Source organism: Hyla sarda, unplaced genomic scaffold (genome assembly GCF_029499605.1).
Source record: "Hyla sarda isolate aHylSar1 unplaced genomic scaffold, aHylSar1.hap1 scaffold_2642, whole genome shotgun sequence".
Taxonomy (NCBI): Eukaryota; Metazoa; Chordata; class Amphibia; order Anura; family Hylidae; genus Hyla; species Hyla sarda.
Window position 1 is genome coordinate 1 of NW_026609335.1, and position 25,921 is coordinate 25,921.

General features: G+C 44.5%; 4 non-coding genes and 3 pseudogenes across 4 annotated transcripts; all 7 read left to right on the forward strand.

Annotated features, from left to right (window-relative positions):
• The first annotated feature begins 3,846 nt into the window (after positions 1 to 3,846).
• LOC130324391 (U2 spliceosomal RNA) lies at positions 3,847 to 4,051 on the forward strand (annotated as a pseudogene).
• A 7,184-nt stretch (positions 4,052 to 11,235) lies between these two features.
• LOC130324393 (U2 spliceosomal RNA) lies at positions 11,236 to 11,444 on the forward strand (annotated as a pseudogene).
• A 2,621-nt stretch (positions 11,445 to 14,065) lies between these two features.
• LOC130324389 (U2 spliceosomal RNA) lies at positions 14,066 to 14,256 on the forward strand. The gene has a single exon (XR_008869399.1). It is a non-coding gene; the product is annotated as a U2 spliceosomal RNA (small nuclear RNA).
• A 2,095-nt stretch (positions 14,257 to 16,351) lies between these two features.
• Positions 16,352 to 16,511, forward strand: LOC130324394 (U2 spliceosomal RNA; annotated as a pseudogene).
• A 685-nt stretch (positions 16,512 to 17,196) lies between these two features.
• LOC130324390 (U2 spliceosomal RNA) lies at positions 17,197 to 17,381 on the forward strand. Its single transcript, XR_008869400.1, has one exon. It is a non-coding gene; the product is annotated as a U2 spliceosomal RNA (small nuclear RNA).
• Positions 17,382 to 22,484: 5,103 nt separating this feature from the next.
• On the forward strand, positions 22,485 to 22,674 carry LOC130324398 (U2 spliceosomal RNA). The gene has a single exon (XR_008869403.1). It is a non-coding gene; the product is annotated as a U2 spliceosomal RNA (small nuclear RNA).
• A 2,091-nt stretch (positions 22,675 to 24,765) lies between these two features.
• Positions 24,766 to 24,956, forward strand: LOC130324396 (U2 spliceosomal RNA). Its single transcript, XR_008869401.1, has one exon. It is a non-coding gene; the product is annotated as a U2 spliceosomal RNA (small nuclear RNA).
• The last annotated feature ends 965 nt before the right edge of the window (positions 24,957 to 25,921 follow it).

The window sequence follows — 25,921 nt, forward strand, 5'->3', positions numbered from 1 at the left end:
GTACCTGCGGATGCAGGGAACCCAAGTGACGTTCCTCCACAGGTCCCCATAGGGGATACCCCCCCTCCTCCCTGCCAGGAGGAGGTTTCAGGGGTGACCGTCTCTGAGGTACCAGAGACGGAACTAAGTGAACACCCGACCCCTATGGAGGGGCAAGAGGTGGAAGAACCCAATGAGTCTGGAGCCCTGATTGCCAGGATGCCCGAGAACAACTATGCCTCAATCATGATGGAGGAGGGGGGTCGGCTGAGTGATGGTGCCTCCTCTCCTGCTTCCTCTATGCGTACAGTTGAGTCAGATTTTGGGGGGTATGAGGCTTCGGAGGGGGAATCAGAGGTGTAAGACGTTTTCTTGTACATTCCCATGGCTGAGTTGTCCGGTCTGTCCTTGAACGTGAGAAGTGTGAGCGCCAGAGTAAGAAGGGTTGCCCTATTTAATTACTTGTCGGTTTTTGCTGCTTCCGTCCTTTTCCTGCAGGAATGTGGCATCCCGCACAGATTAAATTATAAAGAATATGAAGATGATTGGGTGCACGGTCCATCAGTCTGGTCTGGATCAAATGAGTCCAGATCAGCAGGGGTCGCCATACTTTTTAAAGGGAACGTTTTAATTGAGAGTTTTAACGAAATTTTACCAGGCAGAATTTTATTGGTCAACGCTTTTATTAATGGTATTAAATGGCAGTTTTTAAATTTTTATGGTTCTCCTGATAAGAATTAAAGAATAAAAATGTTGGAGATTTTACCCCTTTTTATTAACAATTCTAGTCCTCTTGTTTTATCAGGTGATTTTAATTGTATTTTAAGGGGAGAACGCCGTTTTTTGAACGCAGTGAGTAGGAACTATGACAAGACGTCTTTTATGTTAAAAAACTTGATTTTAGATTTTAATCTCACTGATGTTTTTAAAAAATGTAATTTTAACGTACCAGAGGAAGACGGTGTTACCTGGAGCAATGCAAGCTGTAGCTCCAGGATAGATTTTATTTTTTGTTCTTATCAAGTACTGCCTTTTAACTGTGATCTTTTTACCAATGTTTTTTCTGACCATAAATGATTGTATTTTAAAGTTAAAAGTGATTTTAAAAGGAGAACTGGTAGGAATGCCTGGAAGTTAAACGTGTCCCTTTTAGAAGATCCGCAGGTTTTATCAGATTTTATCACCTTTTACAAGGAATGCAGACGAGTAAAAGACCCCAACACTCCCACCAGTATCTGGTGGGAAAAAATGAAACTAAAAATAAAAGAATTTTTTATCCGTGTTGGGGTTAGGAAAGCTAAAGAAAAACGTGAATTTTATAATATCCTAAATACTCGTCTGCAAACCCTGTACAAATTCAGAGCACATGGGATGGAGGTGGAGAAGGAGGTACATGATCTTAAAAAAGAAATAACTAAGTGCCTGGAGCAGAAAGGAAAAGAAATTATCTTTAGGTCTCGAATACAGCATCTTGAGGAAAACGAGACCTGCTCCAGGTATTTTTTTAAGAAAATACATGAAAATAGAAGGTTAATAGAAAACATTGAAGGAGTGAATGATGTACAGGGTATTTTAAAAAAGGTGCAAGAGTTTTATGCGGATCTTTTTAATGTAAAACACATTGATGAATGTTTTATGAATGACTCGTTAAAGGAGATCACCAATTTTTTAGATCCTGTCTCACAGTCTTTTTTATTGCAGAATATTTCAGAGCAGGAGATTTTAGAGACCGTCAAGAGTTTTAAAACAGGTAAAGTGCCTGGGCCGGATGGTATACCCATTGAATTTTATGTTACTTTTTATGGTATTTTAAAAGAAGATTTGTTCTCCCTTTTTACGGAAGTCTTTAAGTCTAAAATCCTCCCAGGCTCATGGAAGAAGGGTGATGTCTCCCTGCTATTCAAAAAGGGAGACCGGTCGGAACTCAAAAACTGGAGACCAATCACCCTTCTGAACTGCGACTATAAAATAATGGCGAAACTGTGTGCTAACCGCTTAAAGAACGTAATCCATAAAATAATTCATACAAACCAAGTCTGTGGGGTGCCTGGGAGGAGTTTATGGGAGAACCTAAACCTTTTAAAGGATGTAATTAGCGACACCAAATTAAGAAAAGGAAAGCTGGCGGTTTTATCCATAGATTTTGAAAAAGCTTTCGACAGGGTGTCACATTTTTATCTTTTTAAGGTTTTAGAGAAAATGGGTATACCTGATGGCTTTTTATTGTCTCTTAGAGCTTTTTATGATAACTGTACTAGTAAAATTTTAGTAAATGGTTTTAAGACACAGGGCGTGATTTTAAATTCCGGAGTGAAGCAGGGGTGTCCCTTGTCCCCACTACTCTTCATTTGCGCAATAGAGCCTCTTTTATGTACAATACGAAAGGATAAGCAGATCCATGGAGTCCCCCTGCCAGGAGGAGGGGGACTAGAGGCGAAGGTAGTGGGGTACATGGACGATGTTGCGGTGTTTTGCAGGGACACCCCATCGCTTCAGAAGACGCTAAAACAGATTCAATATTTTAATTGTGCCTCCGGTTTTAAAGTCAATTTTAACAAAAGTAACATTTTAAACATAGGCGGAATGCCTTTGTATGATGTGCCCGTCCCTGTGTCTGAGTCGGTGCAGATTTTAGGTGTCTCCTTTGACGAGTCTAATAATGGTTTTAATAGCTGGGACTTGGTGGCTCAAAAAATAAATAAGAAAATATGTATGTGGAACATGCGAGAACTTACAATGGAAGGGAAGGTTTTAATTACAAAAATGGTGCTTTTACCTATTTTATTGTATTTAAGTCTGGTTTTCCCACCCCCCGAAATGGTTCTAAAGAAAATAACAAAAGCTTGTTTTACTTTCTTTTGGAGTTCTAAGAGCGAAAAATTAAAGAGACAAATTGTGATAAAACCGAACTCCAGGGGCGGTAAGGATTTTCCAGATTTTAAAGCTTTCCTTTTAATAAAGTTTTTTAGCATGTGTTTTACTACTGTTTTTAAAGATAGCTACTGGTCTTATTTTGTTCGTTTTAATACTGGTTATTTTATGCGGAGGAACGGCTGGTTTTCTACAGTTTTAAGTTGCCCTTATTCTTTGATTTTACCCCCTCAATACATGATTTTAGGAAAAATTTTAAACTTATATAATTTTAAAGGTAAAAGTGTTCAGGATCTGTGCAATAGCAAAAAACTACTAAAGGAAATAAAAGAAACCAGTACCGTGACTCCCATCAAAAATTTTAACGAACAGAAGTGTATACAGATTTGGAAGATGTTGAGTATTAATTATCTTTTTAATTCACAGAAGGACCTGGCCTGGAGCTGCGCACACGAGTGTCTTCCATGCCGGGCATTCCAGCACCGAAGAGGATTATCCAACTCTGCAACCTGCCCGAGGGAGGGATGCCGACAAGAGGAGACCGTGCACCATCTAATATGGACTTGTTTTTACTCGCAGAAAATATGGACAAAGATACTCCCTCTGGTAAAAAGGATAACTGGACTAAAAGACTTAAATATTGCAGTGGTTTTTTATGGTTGCCTGGAATGCCCAACACGGACGCAAGAGACTATTGCATGGAAGATCATAAACTGTGTGAAGGCAGCTCTGTGGAAGGCCAGGAATATTTTATTGTTCAAGCATGAGGTTTTATCTGTGAAGGACATTTTATCTATCTGTTTTTATGAAATGTACCAGTACTATCTTTTAGACAAGAAGAGATTTCCGCTTTTATCTAGAAAATGTTTTTTAAAAGAATGGAATTCTATCTTGTAAAGCCACCAAGTGCCCATTTTATGTTTTAATATGTTGTAAATATGTTATTTATATGTAACTGTATTTATTGACATATTTGCACAATTTTGTTAACATTATTTAATTTTTAATAAAGTTGCCCCCGTAAGGGTAGTCAAGTTAAAAAAAAAAATCTGTTCTTATCAGTTTAATATCTGATACGTCCCCTATCTGGGGACCATATATTAAATGGATTTTTGAGAACGGGGGCCGATTTCGAAGCTTGCTTCCGTCGCCCTATGCATTGACCCGATATGGCAGTATCTTCGGGTACAGTGCACCACCCCCTTACAGGGTTAAAAAGAAAGATTCCTACTTTCATTGCTACCTGCTTGCTGGCTAGCCAGCTAGCCAGCCCTGTGGGCCTTGCTGCTGCTGCAGCCAAAAAACAAAAGGTGGTGCTGCTGCTGCTTCTGCTGCTTCTGCTTCTGCTTGTGTCTGGCCGCTGTTGGAGCGTCCAGGCACAGGACTTCTGCTGCTGCTGACTAAATGGCCTCCTTAATTGGATCATTTGAGTAGCCAGCACACCTGTGCAGGTAGGGCATGACATGATAGGCAGCTGCCTTGATAGCGGGTGGGTGCTGAATGTTCCTAATTGACAAAATAAGATTAATGCTTATGAAGAAATATAAAATCTCATCCCTTCCCCAATATCGCGCCACACCCCTACCCCTTAATTCCCTGGTTGAACTTGATGGACATATGTCTTTTTTCGACCGTACTAACTATGTAACTATGTAACATAACATGGGGGGGGGGGGGTCTCCTGGCTGTTCACACAGGTGTGTCATTGCTGTACATTGACCATGCATTGCTTCTGTGGTATTGCAAAGGCAAAGACAAATGCTTCCAGCCATCCATTGCACTAATGGATTGGTCATCAGCTGGCTGTCTATGTCCCGCATCAATATAGACCAAAGTACAGAGGGTTAGGCTATGCTATTGTGCACCTACCTGATGCATCAGAAGGTGCGAGGCCCTTGCTAAATTCTGTGCACAGACTTTGAGATCTATACTTTAGACTGTATCTAAACCTGCTCCAACATGGACTGACATTCTGGCCTACTTTCAGCCGATGCGACTTGTCTGTCGCTGAACAGTCGCTTTTTATGTATTCAGCACCTATGTATAATGTTGTAAAAATGCTCTAGAAGCTAAAGTCGCAGAAATGTCACACATATTTGGCCTGCAACTTTCTGTGCGACAAATTCAGACAGGAAAAATCAGTATAAATCCTTAGAAAATTATCCCCCAGTGTCTCCATCTGCTGGCGGTATTGAATAAGCATTGCTGCACTGATGGGGTATGCATTAGACGAAAAAAAAGAAGAAAAAGAAGAATAATACGCCCAGAAAAGAGGCGAAAAGGAGAAAAACGTAAAAAAACGTGAAAAAAAGTAAGAGGAAGAGAAGGGAAAAAAAGGTGGAAATGGGTTTAAAAGTGATTTTGGCGGAGAAATATATATATATATATATATATATATATATATATATATATATATATACGCGCACACACACACATATATATAAACGTATTCTCCGTTGAGATATTGCAGCCGCTGCTGTGTCCAGGCCCAGGAGCCTTAGCACTGTGCTGTGATGTCACTCAATACCACTGACATCACTAGGTGTAAACAACATCTCTCCTTTGCTGTGTATGTGACTATGGAGCTGTTTGGTGATGTCGTCTATTATGGCCTTCATAGAAGCAACAGGAGATTGTTGCATCCATCTAGAACCCTCAGAACTACAGTGCTATGATGTCACTCACTTCCACAGGCCTTGCAGAGTGTAAACAACAACAACCCAGCTTTGTTGTGTATGTAACCATAGGGATTTGTGATGTCACCTAGAACCTTCACAGCAGCGACAGCTTTATGAGGAGCATCAGCACTGCTCTGCCTGAGCAGAACCATCACCGCCATAGGTTGTCAAATAACCCGGGTTTAACCCACACAGGTAAGTCCAATGGGGTGCAGGCATGTCCTCTATGCTTACAGCTTCCCGTGGGTGTTGGTTTGATACCGTTTGGGGACAGCCAAGGAGGCATCTGCAGGCAACAAAGGTAGGTGTGTGCTTGTGTGTGTGTTTCCTATGCAGATCCTAAGCCCAGTGTCACATGCAAGTAGGAGGAGTAAGAAGGGTTCCTGGCAAATCCGGGTTATGGATTGCATTTAAAAAGGCCCCGTGGGAGTGCAATGGGCCCCTGTCTTGCTGCTTAGCAATAATGGTATGGGTTTAGGTTCTGCTGTGTGTACTGGTGGTTGACTGCCCCCCAGCCCAGAGTGTGCATGGAAAATTGTCTGGCAGCCTCCCTGACAGCAAGCAGTGATAGTGCCCATGAAGGGCACCTTGTTGGGCCCGCCCCTTTCACGGTTATCGCTTCTCGGCCTTTTGGCTTCGATCCTGTGCGGTTTACCGGGCAGGGTAGGAGTCGGAAGGGGTGGTGATCGGGGCCCTCTTTTGCGGGGGGCCCTGGATTGTTACTGGGTTGCGATAGTGGGTATCTTAACCTGCAAAAATGAGCGGAGAGAGGACTCGAGGACTCGAGGATACGGTGCGGATTTACGTTCCTGGCGAACACCGGGGGACGATTGGATTGGATCAAGTTGTGCTGGAGATTCTTCGCAAGCTCCAGTACCTTCAGGTATGGCATGTAATCGCTATGCAAGACTTCCCTAGGCAAGGGATTTACGATATAACCTTTTATGATTCTGAGGTTTGCCAGAGGGTCTACATGGACTTAGAAGTGATGAAGAGGAGGAATGAGCCAGCTATAATGAGTAAGGTGAAAGTGGAGCCATTATTCATGAATATGTCTAAGGTTGTTATAGTCCATATGTACAACCCGAAGGTTTCGGATGAGATGGTGACCAATTTTTTGTACCGATATTGTGATGAAGTTAAATTTCTTGGAAGACTCAAGAACAGACATGGGTACTTTAATTGTAAAAGGAAATTTGTTGTAAAATTTAAAAAGGACGAAGGAATGGAAGAGGGAAGGAAGAGTATACCACAGGTATTTTCTATTGGAGGAGAAAGAGGTTTTTGTTTTTATGAAGGACAGTTGCAGTACTGTAGACGTTGTCACGCTTATGGACATGTACAGGAGTCTTGCCCTGAGCAAGGAGTATGCTGCAGGAATTGTGGGAAATCAGGTCACAACTCGGGTGAATGTACTGAGAAGAAAACGTGTGATATCTGTGGTAGTGAGGAGCATTTGGCTAGAGGATGCAGTTTATGGTATAGAAAGAAAATGAGCTATGCTGACGCAGCAGGAAATAGAAGAGAGGAAAGAGGAGAAAGGCCATTTCCACGTGTTTTTGGTGTGAATGCTGAGGTGACTCAGGTGATTGACGAGAACTCTGTAAAAGGGAGTGCAGCAGGTGTGACAGTGCAGCACATGAATACTCAGGAAAAATCTGGAAAAGGGGAGGAGGGTGACTCCACTGGTGTGCATTGTGAGGAGACTGGTGTTGGTGAAGAGTTTACTGAGGTCAGTAAGAAGAAAGCACGTAAAGGGAAAAAAGAGAAAGTGGTGGAGAGTGTGGAGACTGTGTGTAGGGAGGTTCCCCCATGTGAAGAAACAATTGAGGATTTTGAATGCCCAAACCCAGTGGTGGGGGAGGAGGAGGGGATGGAGTTTCAGGAGAATGAGAGTGAGAGATCCCTAACACCTGGGCAGAGGGTGATTAGTGGGGAGGAGAATGTAACATCTGAAGAGGAGGAGAAGGAGGAGGAGGAGGGGGAAGATGAAGATGCAAATGGAGGCTTTCAAGGTAAAAGTAAAAGGTGTAAGAAAGGGAGTTGGTCAGGGGATCAGACGGATCCTGTGTATGGAGGTGAGAAAATGATGGACAGGGACTCTCAAGTGGGGTCGCCTGATTGCTATGGGATGCTGCTAAGGAAGGTTGAAGGTCAGAATACTAACTTCTAGTTAAAATGGATGTTAAGAAAATGGATTGCCTTCTTTCCTTTTTAATGGCATTGGTTGTGGCTACTCTTAATGTTCGGAGTATAGGAACAACCATCAGAAGAGCAGCAGTTTTTGATTTTTTGGAGAATGTGAAGGGAGATATATTTTGTTTACAGGAGTGTGCAATTAAGTCTGCACCTTATGTAGATGAATGGAAGAGAGGGCAGTCTTTTTGGTCTACATGCACAGAGAATAAAAATGAAGGTGTGGGGATTTTATTGTGTAACAGGGACATTAAAGTTTTAAATTGCCAAGTTTTAGTACCAGGTCGTTGTATGGTTTTAAATTTTGAGTTTTTAGGCCAGAGAATGAGAGTTTTTAATGTATATGCGCCAGCAGAAAAACAGGCACGTGTGTTATTTTTAGAGTCTCTTAAACTTTTTATTCCTGGTCGTGATGGTACTATTATTGTTGGTGATTTTAACTGCATTAGATCCGTCAATGATCGTGAGAGCTCTGCTAAGGTTAGAACTGATATTACTTCAAATGTTTTAAACCAAATTATTCAAGACTTACATTATTCTGATGTTGGACTGATGGTTAGCACTGATGAAAGATACACCTATATATCAGATAGTGGCCGCTGTAAATCCCGGATTGATTACATTCTTGTCTCTGAGGGGATTAAGGTGGTCCGGTGCAATCAAATGATGTCAACTTTCTCAGATCATAAGATGGTGTCGGCAGAAATAAGTATTGCAGAGTCCTTTCATTTTGGTAGAGGGCTCTGGAAATTAAATGTAAGTCTATTAGAAGATGAAGAAGTAATGGCCGGTTTTAAAGATTTTTTTTTATCTTGTACTTCTAAACAATCTGTTTTTAGTAATGTTTTAGCTTGGTGGGATTGGGCAAAAAGTGAGTTTGCTAAGTATTTTAAGTTCATTTGCATAAGGAGGGCACAAGAAAAGAGGAGGGGTTATGAAAGGCTTATCTCACGTTTAGAAACTCTCTTTAAGTTTAAACATGTTGGTGTGGAGGTGGAGGAGGAAATTGAGAAGGTGAAAATTGAGATGAAGAACAGGTTGTTGGAAAGAGGTAGAAATATTGTTTTTAAATCCAAAGTTCAACATTTGGAGGAAAATGAACAATGTACAAGATATTTCTTTAAAAAATGTTTTAATGCTAGGGGTGTTTTTAAGTCTGTTTTAACTCCTACAGGGGAAGTTGTTGGTGATGAGATGGTGAAGGAGATTGGCAGATTTTATGAAACACTTTTTAGTAATAAGAGCAGAGCCAGTGAGACGGAGATGAATGATTATTGTAATATTTTAGAGAATAATGTCCCTGAAGGAAAAAGTGCATTTTTAATTGAGGAAGTTTGTGAAGGGGAGATCAAGCAGGCTCTGGACAAGACAGCGAAAGGGAAGACACCGGGCTGTGATGGCCTCCCCTTTGAGTTTTATTCAGTTTTTTGGCATATTTTAAAGCAAGATTTTACACGGGTGGTGCAATATGTTTTTAACTCAGGTATTTTAGCGGAGTCTATGAAGAAAGGAGTTATTACCTTGATACATAAGAAAGGTGATGAAAGAGATTTGAAAAACTGGAGGCCGATCACATTATTGAATACAGATTATAAGATCATTGCAAAGATTGTGGCGAACAGGATGAGTGACATAGTTGAGCACCTTGTTGGAGAATACCAAGTTTGTGCAGTGCCAAATAGGAGAATAACTGATAATTTATTAGTTTTAAGAGACTCTATTTATTATAGTAATTTTAATAAGAATGCACTTTTTGTGGAATCCATTGATTTTGAAAAAGCTTATGACAGAGTTGCTCATGATTTTATGTTTATGGTTTTAAAGCATATGGGTATTCCTGAGAAGCTACTGTTTGTGATTAAAAGTTTTTATTATGGGGCAACAAGTCAGATTTTAGTCAATGGACATGTGGGGCCGGGTTTTAATATTTTATCAGGAGTACGACAGGGATGCCCACTCTCCCCAATTTTATTCATTTGTGTCATTGAGGCCTTGCTCAAAAATGTACAGAAGGACAAATGTGTGAGTGGTGTTTTTATCCCGGGAAGTAATGGAAGGAATTTGAAGGTTTTAAGTTACATGGATGATGTGGTTTTTACTTGCACTTCCCAAGCTGATCTTAATAGAGTGAATTTGCATGTAAAGATTTTTTGTTGTATTGCTGGTATGAAAGTCAATTGGGGGAAGTGCCAATTGAGTAATTTTGGAAAGCAAGGAAAAGTGGTGGTGGATGGCGTGGATGAGAAGGAAGATATTGAAGTGTTAGGGGTTGTTTTTGAAAAAAATCTAAAAGGAGGGAAAAGTTATGAGAAGTTGGAGGAGAAGATAGAGAAGAAATTATCTTTTTGGAAATTGAGAAACTTGTCCCTTAAAGGTAAAGTTCTGATTTTAAAGGCAGTAATTTTGCCACTACTATTATATACTGCAATGGTTTTCCCACCCGGCAAATTATGGACCAGAAGGATGACAAGGAAGTTGTTTATTTTTTTCTGGGGTTCAAAGATGGAAAAGATGAAGAGGGAGGAAGTGATGAAGAGCGTGAAGAAAGGCGGATATAATTTCCCGGATATTAATCTGTTTTTAAAGACTCATTACTTTCTTTTAATTTATAAAGTGTCTCAGTGCAATAATTGGGTGGCAGACATGAGCAGGTATTTGGCAGGATGGTTGTTTTCCAAATGGGGCTGGTGTGAGAAGGATCTGAGGAGACCAATAGCGCAAGTTATACCTACCTTCTATGTGGTTCTCAGGTCTTTCAGTGATCAATTTGGTGTGAGTTCCCTGGGAAAACCTGAGAAAAAGAAAATTGAAAATGAAATAAGAAAAAATGAGAGATTATATGAAGTACCATTCTGCACTACTGCTCAGTCTATGAAGATCTGGAATTTTTTTAATGTTAGAGGATTATCCAATAGACAGAGAGATGTAAACTGGATGACTTTTCATGGCTGCCTCCCAACCAGAGCTTTCCTGAATGGACGAGGAATAAGAGTGAGCGAGAAATGTCCAAGAGAGGGTTGTGGAGGCAGGGAGGATACAGTGCACTTATTTTGGAACTGTTTTTATGCAAGAGAATTTTTTATGCTTCTACAGAGGTTTTTTTCTGCAATCACGGGATATGTTGATTTTAATTTTGAGAAGATTTTTATTGGTCAGGATTTTAGCAGGAGAGAGGACACACGTGAAAGCTGGATTGTATTTTCTGTTTTTAAAGAAGTTTTATGGGATTCTAGAAACCTGCTTGTTTTTAAAAATGTGTGTATTTCTCCAAGGGAGTTGAAGAGACTTTTTTTTGGAAGGTTGTTTATTATTTTTCTATTTGACAAGAAGAGAATGGGAGAGGAAGAGGCTGAAAAGATTTGGAGATACAAGGAATGGAGAAAGTTGTAAGTATCCTGATCAAGGTTTTGAATTTGTGCTTCTCTTATAGTTTTCTTATTGAGATATTTTTCCGCATGATGTTTTTTCAGACTTTGTTTAGAAGTGATGAGTTTTGGTAGGTGACCTGATGATCGCTTGAACAATAGTCTGTAACTGAGGAAAAAAAAAAAAAAAAAAAAAAAAAAATCTGTTCTTATCAGTTTAATATCTGATACGTCCCCTATCTGGGGACCATATATTAAATGGATTTTTGAGAACGGGGGCCGATTTCGAAGCTTGCTTCCGTCGCCCTATGCATTGACCCGATATGGCAGTATCTTCGGGTACAGTGCACCACCCCCTTACAGGGTTAAAAAGAAAGATTCCTACTTTCATTGCTACCTGCTTGCTGGCTAGCCAGCTAGCCAGCCCTGTGGGATTTGCTGCTGCTGCAGCCAAAAAACAAAAGGTGGTGCTGCTGCTGCTTCTGCTGCTTCTGCTTCTGCTTGTGTCTGGCCGCTGTTGGAGCGTCCAGGCACAGGACTTCTGCTGCTGCTGACTAAATGGCCTCCTTAATTGGATCATTTGAGTAGCCAGCACACCTGTGCAGGTAGGGCATGACATGATAGGCAGCTGCCTTGATAGCGGGTGGGTGCTGAATGTTCCTAATTGACAAAATAAGATTAATGCTTATGAAGAAATATAAAATCTCATCCCTTCCCCAATATCGCGCCACACCCCTACCCCTTAATTCCCTGGTTGAACTTGATGGACATATGTCTTTTTTCGACCGTACTAACTATGTAACTATGTAACATAACATGGGGGGGGGGGGGGTGTCTCCTGGCTGTTCACACAGGTGTGTCATTGCTGTACATTGACCATGCATTGCTTCTGTGGTATTGCAAAGGCAAAGACAAATGCTTCCAGCCATCCATTGCACTAATGGATTGGTCATCAGCTGGCTGTCTATGTCCCGCATCAATATAGACCAAAGTACAGAGGGTTAGGCTATGCTATTGTGCACCTACCTGATGCATCAGAAGGTGCGAGGCCCTTGCTAAATTCTGTGCACAGACTTTGAGATCTATACTTTAGACTGTATCTAAACCTGCTCCAACATGGACTGACATTCTGGCCTACTTTCAGCCGATGCGACTTGTCTGTCGCTGAACAGTCGCTTTTTATGTATTCAGCACCTATGTATAATGTTGTAAAAATGCTCTAGAAGCTAAAGTCGCAGAAATGTCACACATATTTGGCCTGCAACTTTCGCGCCACACCCCTACCCCTTAATTCCCTGGTTGAACTTGATGGACATATGTCTTTTTTCGACCGTACTAACTATGTAACTATGTAACATAACATGGGGGGGGGGGGGGGGGTCTCCTGGCTGTTCACACAGGTGTGTCATTGCTGTACATTGACCATGCATTGCTTCTGTGGTATTGCAAAGGCAAAGACAAATGCTTCCAGCCATCCATTGCACTAATGGATTGGTCATCAGCTGGCTGTCTATGTCCCGCATCAATATAGACCAAAGTACAGAGGGTTAGGCTATGCTATTGTGCACCTACCTGATGCATCAGAAGGTGCGAGGCCCTTGCTAAATTCTGTGCACAGACTTTGAGATCTATACTTTAGACTGTATCTAAACCTGCTCCAACATGGACTGACATTCTGGCCTACTTTCAGCCGATGCGACTTGTCTGTCGCTGAACAGTCGCTTTTTATGTATTCAGCACCTATGTATAATGTTGTAAAAATGCTCTAGAAGCTAAAGTCGCAGAAATGTCACACATATTTGGCCTGCAACTTTCTGTGCGACAAATTCAGACAGGAAAAATCAGTATAAATCCTTAGAAAATTATCCCCCAGTGTCTCCATCTGCTGGCGGTATTGAATAAGCATTGCTGCACTGATGGGGTATGCATTAGACGAAAAAAAAGAAGAAAAAGAAGAATAATACGCCCAGAAAAGAGGCGAAAAGGAGAAAAACGTAAAAAAACGTGAAAAAAAAGTAAGAGGAAGAGAAGGGAAAAAAAGGTGGAAATGGGTTTAAAAGTGATTTCGGCGGAGAAATATATATATATATATATATATATATACGCGCACACACACACATATATATAAACGTATTCTCCGTTGAGATATTGCAGCCGCTGCTGTGTCCAGGCCCAGGAGCCTTAGCACTGTGCTGTGATGTCACTCAATACCACTGACATCACTAGGTGTAAACAACATCTCTCCTTTGCTGTGTATGTGACTATGGAGCTGTTTGGTGATGTCGTCTATTATGGCCTTCATAGAAGCAACAGGAGATTGTTGCATCCATCTAGAACCCTCAGAACTACAGTGCTATGATGTCACTCACTTCCACAGGCCTTGCAGAGTGTAAACAACAACAACCCAGCTTTGTTGTGTATGTAACCATAGGGATTTGTGATGTCACCTAGAACCTTCACAGCAGCGACAGCTTTATGAGGAGCATCAGCACTGCTCTGCCTGAGCAGAACCATCACCGCCATAGGTTGTCAAATAACCCGGGTTTAACCCACACAGGTAAGTCCAATGGGGTGCAGGCATGTCCTCTATGCTTACAGCTTCCCGTGGGTGTTGGTTTGATACCGTTTGGGGACAGCCAAGGAGGCATCTGCAGGCAACAAAGGTAGGTGTGTGCTTGTGTGTGTGTTTCCTATGCAGATCCTAAGCCCAGTGTCACATGCAAGTAGGAGGAGTAAGAAGGGTTCCTGGCAAATCCGGGTTATGGATTGCATTTAAAAAGGCCCCGTGGGAGTGCAATGGGCCCCTGTCTTGCTGCTTAGCAATAATGGTATGGGTTTAGGTTCTGCTGTGTGTACTGGTGGTTGACTGCCCCCCAGCCCAGAGTGTGCATGGAAAATTGTCTGGCAGCCTCCCTGACAGCAAGCAGTGATAGTGCCCATGAAGGGCACCTTGTTGGGCCCGCCCCTTTCACGGTTATCGCTTCTCGGCCTTTTGGCTAAGATCAAGTGTAGTATCTGTTCTTATCAGTTTAATATCTGATACGTCCCCTATCTGGGGACCATATATTAAATGGATTTTTGAGAACGGGGGCCGATTTCGAAGCTTGCTTCCGTCGCCCTATGCATTGACCCGATATGGCAGTATCTTCGGGTACAGTGCACCACCCCCTTACAGGGTTAAAAAGAAAGATTCCTACTTTCATTGCTACCTGCTTGCTGGCTAGCCAGCTAGCCAGCCCTGTGGGCCTTGCTGCTGCTGCAGCCAAAAAACAAAAGGTGGTGCTGCTGCTGCTTCTGCTTCTGCTTGTGTCTGGCCGCTGTTGGAGCGTCCAGGCACAGGACTTCTGCTGCTGCTGACTAAATGGCCTCCTTAATTGGATCATTTGAGTAGCCAGCACACCTGTGCAGGTAGGGCATGACATGATAGGCAGCTGCCTTGATAGCGGGTGGGTGCTGAATGTTCCTAATTGACAAAATAAGATTAATGCTTATGAAGAAATATAAAATCTCATCCCTTCCCCAATATCGCGCCACACCCCTACCCCTTAATTCCCTGGTTGAACTTGATGGACATATGTCTTTTTTCGACCGTACTAACTATGTAACTATGTAACATAACATGGGGGGGGGGGGGGGGGGTCTCCTGGCTGTTCACACAGGTGTGTCATTGCTGTACATTGACCATGCATTGCTTCTGTGGTATTGCAAAGGCAAAGACAAATGCTTCCAGCCATCCATTGCACTAATGGATTGGTCATCAGCTGGCTGTCTATGTCCCGCATCAATATAGACCAAAGTACAGAGGGTTAGGCTATGCTATTGTGCACCTACCTGATGCATCAGAAGGTGCGAGGCCCTTGCTAAATTCTGTGCACAGACTTTGAGATCTATACTTTAGACTGTATCTAAACCTGCTCCAACATGGACTGACATTCTGGCCTACTTTCAGCCGATGCGACTTGTCTGTCGCTGAACAGTCGCTTTTTATGTATTCAGCACCTATGTATAATGTTGTAAAAATGCTCTAGAAGCTAAAGTCGCAGAAATGTCACACATATTTGGCCTGCAACTTTCTGTGCGACAAATTCAGACAGGAAAAATCAGTATAAATCCTTAGAAAATTATCCCCCAGTGTCTCCATCTGCTGGCGGTATTGAATAAGCATTGCTGCACTGATGGGGTATGCATTAGACGAAAAAAAAGAAGAAAAAGAAGAATAATACGCCCAGAAAAGAGGCGAAAAGGAGAAAAACGTAAAAAAACGTGAAAAAAAAGTAAGAGGAAGAGAAGGGAAAAAAAGGTGGAAATGGGTTTAAAAGTGATTTCGGCGGAGAATATATATATATATATATATATATATATATATATATATATATATATATATATATACGCGCACACACACACATATATATAAACGTATTCTCCGTTGAGATATTGCAGCCGCTGCTGTGTCCAGGCCCAGGAGCCTTAGCACTGTGCTGTGATGTCACTCAATACCACTGACATCACTAGGTGTAAACAACATCTCTCCTTTGCTGTGTATGTGACTATGGAGCTGTTTGGTGATGTCGTCTATTATGGCCTTCATAGAAGCAACAGGAGATTGTTGCATCCATCTAGAACCCTCAGAACTACAGTGCTATGATGTCACTCACTTCCACAGGCCTTGCAGAGTGTAAACAACAACAACCCAGCTTTGTTGTGTATGTAACCATAGGGATTTGTGATGTCACCTAGAACCTTCACAGCAGCGACAGCTTTATGAGGAGCATCAGCACTGCTCTGCCTGAGCAGAACCATCACCGCCATAGGTTGTCAAATAACCCGGGTTTAACCCACACAGGTAAGTCCAATGGGGTGCAGGCATGTCCTCTATGCTTACAGCTTCCCGTGGGTGTTGGTTTGATACCGTTTGGGGACAGCCAAGGAGGCATCTGCAGGCAACAAAGGTAGGTGTGTGCTTGTGTGTGTGTTTCCTATGCAGATCCTAAGCCCAGTGTCACATGCAAGTAGGAGGAGTAAGAAGGGTTCCTGGCAAATCCGGGTTATGGATTGCATTTAAAAAGGCCCCGTGGGAGTGCAATGGGCCCCTGTCTTGCTGCTTAGCAATAATGGTATGGGTTTAGGTTCTGCTGTGTGTACTGGTGGTTGACTGCCCCCCAGCCCAGAGTGTGCATGGAAAATTGTCTGGCAGCCTCCCTGACAGCAAGCAGTGATAGTGCCCATGAAGGGCACCTTGTTGGGCCCGCCCCTTTCACGGTTATCGCTTCTCGGCCTTTTGGCTAAGATCAAGTGTAGTATCTGTTCTTATCAGTTTTCATGCTGGTGGGGATGGGTGCTGCATGGAGGATGCAGGTGTACCAGGGCTTTCCGGGGCTGGTTCTGAGGAATCAGCTCGACGGCTGCCCCGATGTGACCTGTTCCCTCCGGGTCTCGCCATGAGGCTGAGAGGGTCTAGAGCCGAGGTACTTTTGTGCCTCGGGGAGTGGTGACCCCGAGGTGCCGAAACTCACTGGGAGAATAGGCTCACTGAGTTGAAGCACGGGCACCATAATCTCTTCACCTTGTGGCACTCACCTCTTGATTCCCGGCCTTCTGGCTAGGATCAGAGAAATTTTTATAGATCCGGCCGGATGTCCGGGCAGTATATCTGCACACATTCACTTATTTATTTATTTTTTGTCTCACTGTGTCACTTTTTGCGTGTTGTGTGTTCACAGGATTTGTCAGGATGCGGTAGCCCTTCTGGGTGTCCCTCCTGGCGGTCTAGGGGAGGTGTGTGTGGCCATTAGGTTCCGCACCTCCCTGCAAACACCCCGGGTACTCCTGCTTCGCAGGGTACCTACCGTAATCGGCTCTGCGGGCAGATACCTTGGCTAACGCCAAGGGGGATGCCGGGAGCATTTGTGGTCTCCTAGTAGCTTCGGCGAAAAGGGACATCGAACCTGGAACCTCGCAGGTACCTTTTGGTCCGGAGGCGAAGGGTAAGGTTTGTTGGGGGGCCTCTCTCCTATCGGAGAAGGGCTTGCGATAGACCGCATCCTTTGTGCACGTTTTTTTAGTGTAACACGTTTGCACTTTTTCTTGCACTTTGGGTGAATCGAAAGCACGTTCCTCGGCTTTAGATAAAAAAAAAAAATCTGTTCTTATCAGTTTAATATCTGATACGTCCCCTATCTGGGGACCATATATTAAATGGATTTTTGAGAACGGGGGCCGATTTCGAAGCTTGCTTCCGTCGCCCTATGCATTGACCCGATATGGCAGTATCTTCGGGTACAGTGCACCACCCCCTTACAGGGTTAAAAAGAAAGATTCCTACTTTCATTGCTACCTGCTTGCTGGCTAGCCAGCTAGCCAGCCCTGTGGGCCTTGCTGCTGCTGCAGCCAAAAAACAAAAGGTGGTGCTGCTGCTGCTGCTTCTGCTTCTGCTTGTGTCTGGCCGCTGTTGGAGCGTCCAGGCACAGGACTTCTGCTGCTGCTGACTAAATGGCCTCCTTAATTGGATCATTTGAGTAGCCAGCACACCTGTGCAGGTAGGGCATGACATGATAGGCAGCTGCCTTGATAGCGGGTGGGTGCTGAATGTTCCTAATTGACAAAATAAGATTAATGCTTATGAAGAAATATAAAATCTCATCCCTTCCCCAATATCGCGCCACACCCCTACCCCTTAATTCCCTGGTTGAACTTGATGGACATATGTCTTTTTTCGACCGTACTAACTATGTAACTATGTAACATAACATGGGGGGGGGGGGGTCTCCTGGTTGTTCACACAGGTGTGTCATTGCTGTACATTGACCATGCATTGCTTCTGTGGTATTGCAAAGGCAAAGACAAATGCTTCCAGCCATCCATTGCACTAATGGATTGGTCATCAGCTGGCTGTCTATGTCCCGCATCAATATAGACCAAAGTACAGAGGGTTAGGCTATGCTATTGTGCACCTACCTGATGCATCAGAAGGTGCGAGGCCCTTGCTAAATTCTGTGCACAGACTTTGAGATCTATACTTTAGACTGTATCTAAACCTGCTCCAACATGGACTGACATTCTGGCCTACTTTCAGCCGATGCGACTTGTCTATCGCTGAACAGTCGCTTTTTATGTATTCAGCACCTATGTATAATGTTGTAAAAATGCTCTAGAAGCTAAAGTCGCAGAAATGTCACACATATTTGGCCTGCAACTTTCTGTGCGACAAATTCAGACAGGAAAAATCAGTATAAATCCTTAGAAAATTATCCCCCAGTGTCTCCATCTGCTGGCGGTATTGAATAAGCATTGCTGCACTGATGGGGTATGCATTAGACGAAAAAAAAGAAGAAAAAGAAGAATAATACGCCCAGAAAAGAGGCGAAAAGGAGAAAAACGTAAAAAAACGTAAAAAAAAAGTAAGAGGAAGAGAAGGGAAAAAAAGGTGGAAATGGGTTTAAAAGTGATTTCGGCGGAGAAATATATATATATATATATATATATATATATATATATATATATATATATACGCGCACACACACACATATATATAAACGTATTCTCCGTTGAGATATTGCAGCCGCTGCTGTGTCCAGGCCCAGGAGCCTTAGCACTGTGCTGTGATGTCACTCAATACCACTGACATCACTAGGTGTAAACAACATCTCTCCTTTGCTGTGTATGTGACTATGGAGCTGTTTGGTGATGTCGTCTATTATGGCCTTCATAGAAGCAACAGGAGATTGTTGCATCCATCTAGAACCCTCAGAACTACAGTGCTATGATGTCACTCACTTCCACAGGCCTTGCAGAGTGTAAACAACAACAACCCAGCTTTGTTGTGTATGTAACCATAGGGATTTGTGATGTCACCTAGAACCTTCACAGCAGCGACAGCTTTATGAGGAGCATCAGCACTGCTCTGCCTGAGCAGAACCATCACCGCCATAGGTTGTCAAATAACCCGGGTTTAACCCACACAGGTAAGTCCAATGGGGTGCAGGCATGTCCTCTATGCTTACAGCTTCCCGTGGGTGTTGGTTTGATACCGTTTGGGGACAGCCAAGGAGGCATCTGCAGGCAACAAAGGTAGGTGTGTGCTTGTGTGTGTGTTTCCTATGCAGATCCTAAGCCCAGTGTCACATGCAAGTAGGAGGAGTAAGAAGGGTTCCTGGCAAATCCGGGTTATGGATTGCATTTAAAAAGGCCCCGTGGGAGTGCAATGGGCCCCTGTCTTGCTGCTTAGCAATAATGGTATGGGTTTAGGTTCTGCTGTGTGTACTGGTGGTTGACTGCCCCCCAGCCCAGAGTGTGCATGGAAAATTGTCTGGCAGCCTCCCTGACAGCAAGCAGTGATAGTGCCCATGAAGGGCACCTTGTTGGGCCCGCCCCTTTCACGGTTATCGCTTCTCCGCCTTTTGGCTAAGATCAAGTGTAGTATCTGCATTTGGTCTGGTCGGAAGGTGTCTGTGGTACCCCGCTTCTCGGCCTTGGGGGATTGTCTCTCCTTACGGAGGGACTTCACCCCCTTGCTGCTATTGGGGAGCGGGCTTAGTCCACAGACAACGGGTTGCGATCCCCCTGTCTCTGGGACCTTGTGTCTCAGAAGGCATTTTCGGTACGTTGAGCGTTACCTGTAGCTTCGGAAGCACCTAGGGTACCCCCGACCTCTGCCTTGGGTAAGGGTTCCGCTTTTATAGCGGGATTCCGAGCCCCTGCTGCTATTGGGGAAGGGGCTTAGTCCCTGGGTGTGGAAGATGCCGTTCTCCTGGGCTTTCCCCTCTGGGGAAATGTCGATGCGAAATACCATCCGCATAGAGGTGTCGGAGAGCCATCGTCAGTTGAAGAACCTCCGCTTCATTGCGGAGGTGATTCTTCTTGACTACTTCCGCCTCAATAGGGAGGACATCCTGTGTCTAAATGACCAGGAAAGCCGTGGCCTGTATACCGTCACCTTCACGGCCACGGCGTGTTGCGATAACATCTATGCAACCTTGTCTGGTGCGGACCAGAGGGACGATCGACTCGACGGTCTTTCGTTCCAGTTCCTCCTCTATGGTGAGGAACATATACCGTTGGTGGTGGCTATGCACAGCCCTCATGTGACCACGGAGGATATAGCCACTTTTCTTCGACGATACTGCGAAGAGGTGCGATTCGCAAACAAAATCTTGAACTCCGTGCGGTTCTGGAACGGCAAGAGGAAGTTCTGGGTCAAGCTCCGTAAGGATCCCGGTGGTATTGGGGGTCTTTGCCATCCGCCCCCAAATTTTGCCATCGGGAGAGTTCGGGGCTTCCTGTTCTATCCTCAAATGCCTATGTATTGCCGAAATTGCTTGAGGTTTGGCCACACCCAGGAGACCTGCGGCGCGGAGCGTGTGATTCGCTGCAATAGGTGTGGCCAAGAAGGTCACATAGCCTCAAGATGTAGCCATACGATAAGGTGCAACCTCTGCGGAGAGGAAAATCACGATTTTAATTCCTGTCCCCATAAAGCAAAAACTACGATGGGTGGGTCAAGGCTGGGCCCACCCAAAGAGGGGACAGGACAAAAGACGTCCTTTTTTAAGATGCCCAAACCCCAGATGGCAGGTACTCATGGGTCCAGGCCCAAGACCTCTGGTGCTCCATCGGGGGGCCCACCGGTGGTAGTGCTAGGGGGAGGCCATGGGGATTCCACGAAGCCCGGGCGGGTGATCGAGTTTACTGCCCGGGAAATTGAAAGACGTCGATCGACTTCCTACCTGGCTCAAGAGCCCGCCAAAACTTCTGAAGGGGGCTCACCTGTGGCGGGTGGCAGCCGACGGGCCTCGGTGGGGGCAGAGGTGGACCCAAAATTGCAACATAAGCCAGGTACTGGCTTGGCCCAGGGTCGCCCTGCTCCGGACGAAGAGGCCCCGGTGAAAGCCCGCCGGAAGGGGAGCCAGGTGGCCAGGTCTGAGCCCGATCCTGTTACTCCGCCTATACAGGACAGGGCCAAGAAGACAAGTGGCGCCAAACCAGGGTTTGCTGCCCCGCCAGCAGTGGACCCGGTGGGTAAAACTGGCCATCGTCGATCGATGGGGAAGTTGGAGCAACAGTCCTCAGCAACGCTTGCTGGGGAACAAGCGATGAAAACTTCCCAAGGTAGCGGCAAAGGTTCCGGAAAAGAGGCCTCACAGGCCCCTGTGCAGCAGTTCCAGTCGTCAAAAGATGAAAGAAGACGCAGATCCATCAGCCGGGGGCCAGAGATTACATCGAGTGAGAGCAACACAGAGGATATGGACAGCAGTGTGACATTTAAAAGACAAAGAGAAGAAGAAGAGGAAGACATTCAAAGGAAAGCGGCGTGCCGTAGTTCGGACGAGAGCGAGCTCAGGGTCGGGGCATCATCGATCTCAAGCTCCGACCCTCAGAACATCAAGGAGCTGATGACCCCGCAGGCGGGGGATGACGGTACGCAGCTTATTATTGACTTTGATTCTCCAAGCACGGACTCTCCATAAACTATGCCTATCCCTGTAAAAATTGCCTCACTCAATGTGAGGTCCTTGAAGAGCCCTGATCGCAGGGCTGCTTTATTTTCTTATCTAGAGACATGTGACTTTGACCTTTGCCTGCTACAAGAATGTGGAATCCCTAGTAAAATGGACTATAAAGACTTAAAAGAAGACTGGAAGCTGGGCCCATCCATATGGTCCGTTGCAAATGACTGTCGTTCTGTGGGTGCTGGGCTGCTCTGCCGAGGCCAGTCCTTTTCTATTCATACAGTAACTGAGATTGTGCCTGGCAGAGCTCTTTTAATTCATCTATATTTTAATGGACTTTTAATTTGTGTTTTAAATGTGTATGCCCCTCCTGATAAACAGGAGCGGGCAGAACTATTTGAAATTTTACCACTGTTTTGTGTTGGGTCTTCCCCCCTGCTGGTGGGAGGTGATTTTAACTGCATACGTGATGGGGAACACCGGCAGGGTGGGGATATTAATCGTAAAGACCGCACTTCTTACCTGCTTAAAAATTTTATTGATGATTTTAATTTGAAAGATTGCTGGAAGGATCTCTTGTCGGAGGACCCGGGCGCCACATGGTCCAATGGAAGAGTGAGCTGCAGAATCGATTTTATTTTTTCCTCTAGAGCTTTTAAACCCCTGAAATGCACGCTCGAGCAGAATATCTTCTCTGATCATAAGCTCCTCTTGGTGGGCCTGGAGCTAGAGGGGGAGCAAAAAGCAAAAAGGGGCCTCTGGAGATTAAACACCACACTCCTAGAGGACCCTGAGATAAAAGAGGAGTTTGTGCGGACCTACCAATGCTGGCAATCACAAAGAAAACCCCACGAGCCTATGCTGCACTGGTGGGAGGGCACCAAATCTAAAATCAGATTTTTTTTTATCAAAGCAGGTAAGAAGAAGGCAAAAATGGAAAAACAGTGGTTTTATGTTCTTAACATGCGTTTAAATGTACTTTTTAAATCTGTTCTTATCAGTTTAATATCTGATACGTCCCCTATCTGGGGACCATATATTAAATGGATTTTTGAGAACGGGGGCCGATTTCGAAGCTTGCTTCCGTCGCCCTATGCATTGACCCGATATGGCAGTATCTTCGGGTACAGTGCACCACCCCCTTACAGGGTTAAAAAGAAAGATTCCTACTTTCATTGCTACCTGCTTGCTGGCTAGCCAGCTAGCCAGCCCTGTGGGCCTTGCTGCTGCTGCAGCCAAAAAACAAAAGGTGGTGCTGCTGCTGCTTCTGCTGCTTCTGCTTCTGCTTGTGTCTGGCCGCTGTTGGAGCGTCCAGGCACAGGACTTCTGCTGCTGCTGACTAAATGGCCTCCTTAATTGGATCATTTGAGTAGCCAGCACACCTGTGCAGGTAGGGCATGACATGATAGGCAGCTGCCTTGATAGCGGGTGGGTGCTGAATGTTCCTAATTGACAAAATAAGATTAATGCTTATGAAGAAATATAAAATCTCATCCCTTCCCCAATATCGCGCCACACCCCTACCCCTTAATTCCCTGGTTGAACTTGATGGACATATGTCTTTTTTCGACCGTACTAACTATGTAACTATGTAACATAACATGGGGGGGGGGGGGGGGTCTCCTGGCTGTTCACACAGGTGTGTCATTGCTGTACATTGACCATGCATTGCTTCTGTGGTATTGCAAAGGCAAAGACAAATGCTTCCAGCCATCCATTGCACTAATGGATTGGTCATCAGCTGGCTGTCTATGTCCCGCATCAATATAGACCAAAGTACAGAGAGTTAGGCTATGCTATTGTGCACCTACCTGATGCATCAGAAGGTGCGAGGCCCTTGCTAAATTCTGTGCACAGACTTTGAGATCTATACTTTAGACTGTATCTAAACCTGCTCCAACATGGACTGACATTCTGGCCTACTTTCAGCCGATGCGACTTGTCTGTCGCTGAACAGTCGCTTTTTATGTATTCAGCACCTATGTATAATGTTGTAAAAATGCTCTAGAAGCTAAAGTCGCAGAAATGTCACACATATTTGGCCTGCAACTTTCTGTGCGACAAATTCAGACAGGAAAAATAAGTATAAATCCTTAGAAAATTATCCCCCAGTGTCTCCATCTGCTGGCGGTATTGAATAAGCATTGCTGCACTGATGGGGTATGCATTAGACGAAAAAAAAGAAGAAAAAGAAGAATAATACGCCCAGAAAAGAGGCGAAAAGGAGAAAAACGTAAAAAAACGTGAAAAAAAAGTAAGAGGAAGAGAAGGGAAAAAAAGGTGGAAATGGGTTTAAAAGTGATTTCGGCGGAGAAATATATATATATATATATATATATATATATATATATATATATACGCGCACACACACACATATATATAAACGTATTCTCCGTTGAGATATTGCAGCCGCTGCTGTGTCCAGGCCCAGGAGCCTTAGCACTGTGCTGTGATGTCACTCAATACCACTGACATCACTAGGTGTAAACAACATCTCTCCTTTGCTGTGTATGTGACTATGGAGCTGTTTGGTGATGTCGTCTATTATGGCCTTCATAGAAGCAACAGGAGATTGTTGCATCCATCTAGAACCCTCAGAACTACAGTGCTATGATGTCACTCACTTCCACAGGCCTTGCAGAGTGTAAACAACAACAACCCAGCTTTGTTGTGTATGTAACCATAGGGATTTGTGATGTCACCTAGAACCTTCACAGCAGCGACAGCTTTATGAGGAGCATCAGCACTGCTCTGCCTGAGCAGAACCATCACCGCCATAGGTTGTCAAATAACCCGGGTTTAACCCACACAGGTAAGTCCAATGGGGTGCAGGCATGTCCTCTATGCTTACAGCTTCCCGTGGGTGTTGGTTTGATACCGTTTGGGGACAGCCAAGGAGGCATCTGCAGGCAACAAAGGTAGGTGTGTGCTTGTGTGTGTGTTTCCTATGCAGATCCTAAGCCCAGTGTCACATGCAAGTAGGAGGAGTAAGAAGGGTTCCTGGCAAATCCGGGTTATGGATTGCATTTAAAAAGGCCCCGTGGGAGTGCAATGGGCCCCTGTCTTGCTGCTTAGCAATAATGGTATGGGTTTAGGTTCTGCTGTGTGTACTGGTGGTTGACTGCCCCCCAGCCCAGAGTGTGCATGGAAAATTGTCTGGCAGCCTCCCTGACAGCAAGCAGTGATAGTGCCCATGAAGGGCACCTTGTTGGGCCCGCCCCTTTCACGGTTATCGCTTCTCGGCCTTTTGGCTAAGATCAAGTGTAGTATCTGTTCTTATCAGTTTAATATCTGATACGTCCCCTATCTGGGGACCATATATTAAATGGATTTTTGAGAACGGGGGCCGATTTCGAAGCTTGCTTCCGTCGCCCTATGCATTGACCCGATATGGCAGTATCTTCGGGTACAGTGCACCACCCCCTTACAGGGTTAAAAAGAAAGATTCCTACTTTCATTGCTACCTGCTTGCTGGCTAGCCAGCTAGCCAGCCCTGTGGGCCTTGCTGCTGCTGCAGCCAAAAAACAAAAGGTGGTGCTGCTGCTGCTTCTGCTGCTTCTGCTTCTGCTTGTGTCTGGCCGCTGTTGGAGCGTCCAGGCACAGGACTTCTGCTGCTGCTGACTAAATGGCCTCCTTAATTGGATCATTTGAGTAGCCAGCACACCTGTGCAGGTAGGGCATGACATGATATGCAGCTGCCTTGATAGCGGGTGGGTGCTGAATGTTCCTAATTGACAAAATAAGATTAATGCTTATGAAGAAATATAAAATCTCATCCCTTCCCCAATATCGCGCCACACCCCTACCCCTTAATTCCCTGGTTGAACTTGATGGACATATGTCTTTTTTCGACCGTACTAACTATGTAACTATGTAACATAACATGGGGGGGGGGGGTCTCCTGGCTGTTCACACAGGTGTGTCATTGCTGTACATTGACCATGCATTGCTTCTGTGGTATTGCAAAGGCAAAGACAAATGCTTCCAGCCATCCATTGCACTAATGGATTGGTCATCAGCTGGCTGTCTATGTCCCGCATCAATATAGACCAAAGTACAGAGGGTTAGGCTATGCTATTGTGCACCTACCTGATGCATCAGAAGGTGCGAGGCCCTTGCTAAATTCTGTGCACAGACTTTGAGATCTATACTTTAGACTGTATCTAAACCTGCTCCAACATGGACTGACATTCTGGCCTACTTTCAGCCGATGCAACTTGTCTGTCGCTGAACAGTCGCTTTTTATGTATTCAGCACCTATGTATAATGTTGTAAAAATGCTCTAGAAGCTAAAGTCGCAGAAATGTCACACATATTTGGCCTGCAACTTTCTGTGCGACAAATTCAGACAGGAAAAATCAGTATAAATCCTTAGAAAATTATCCCC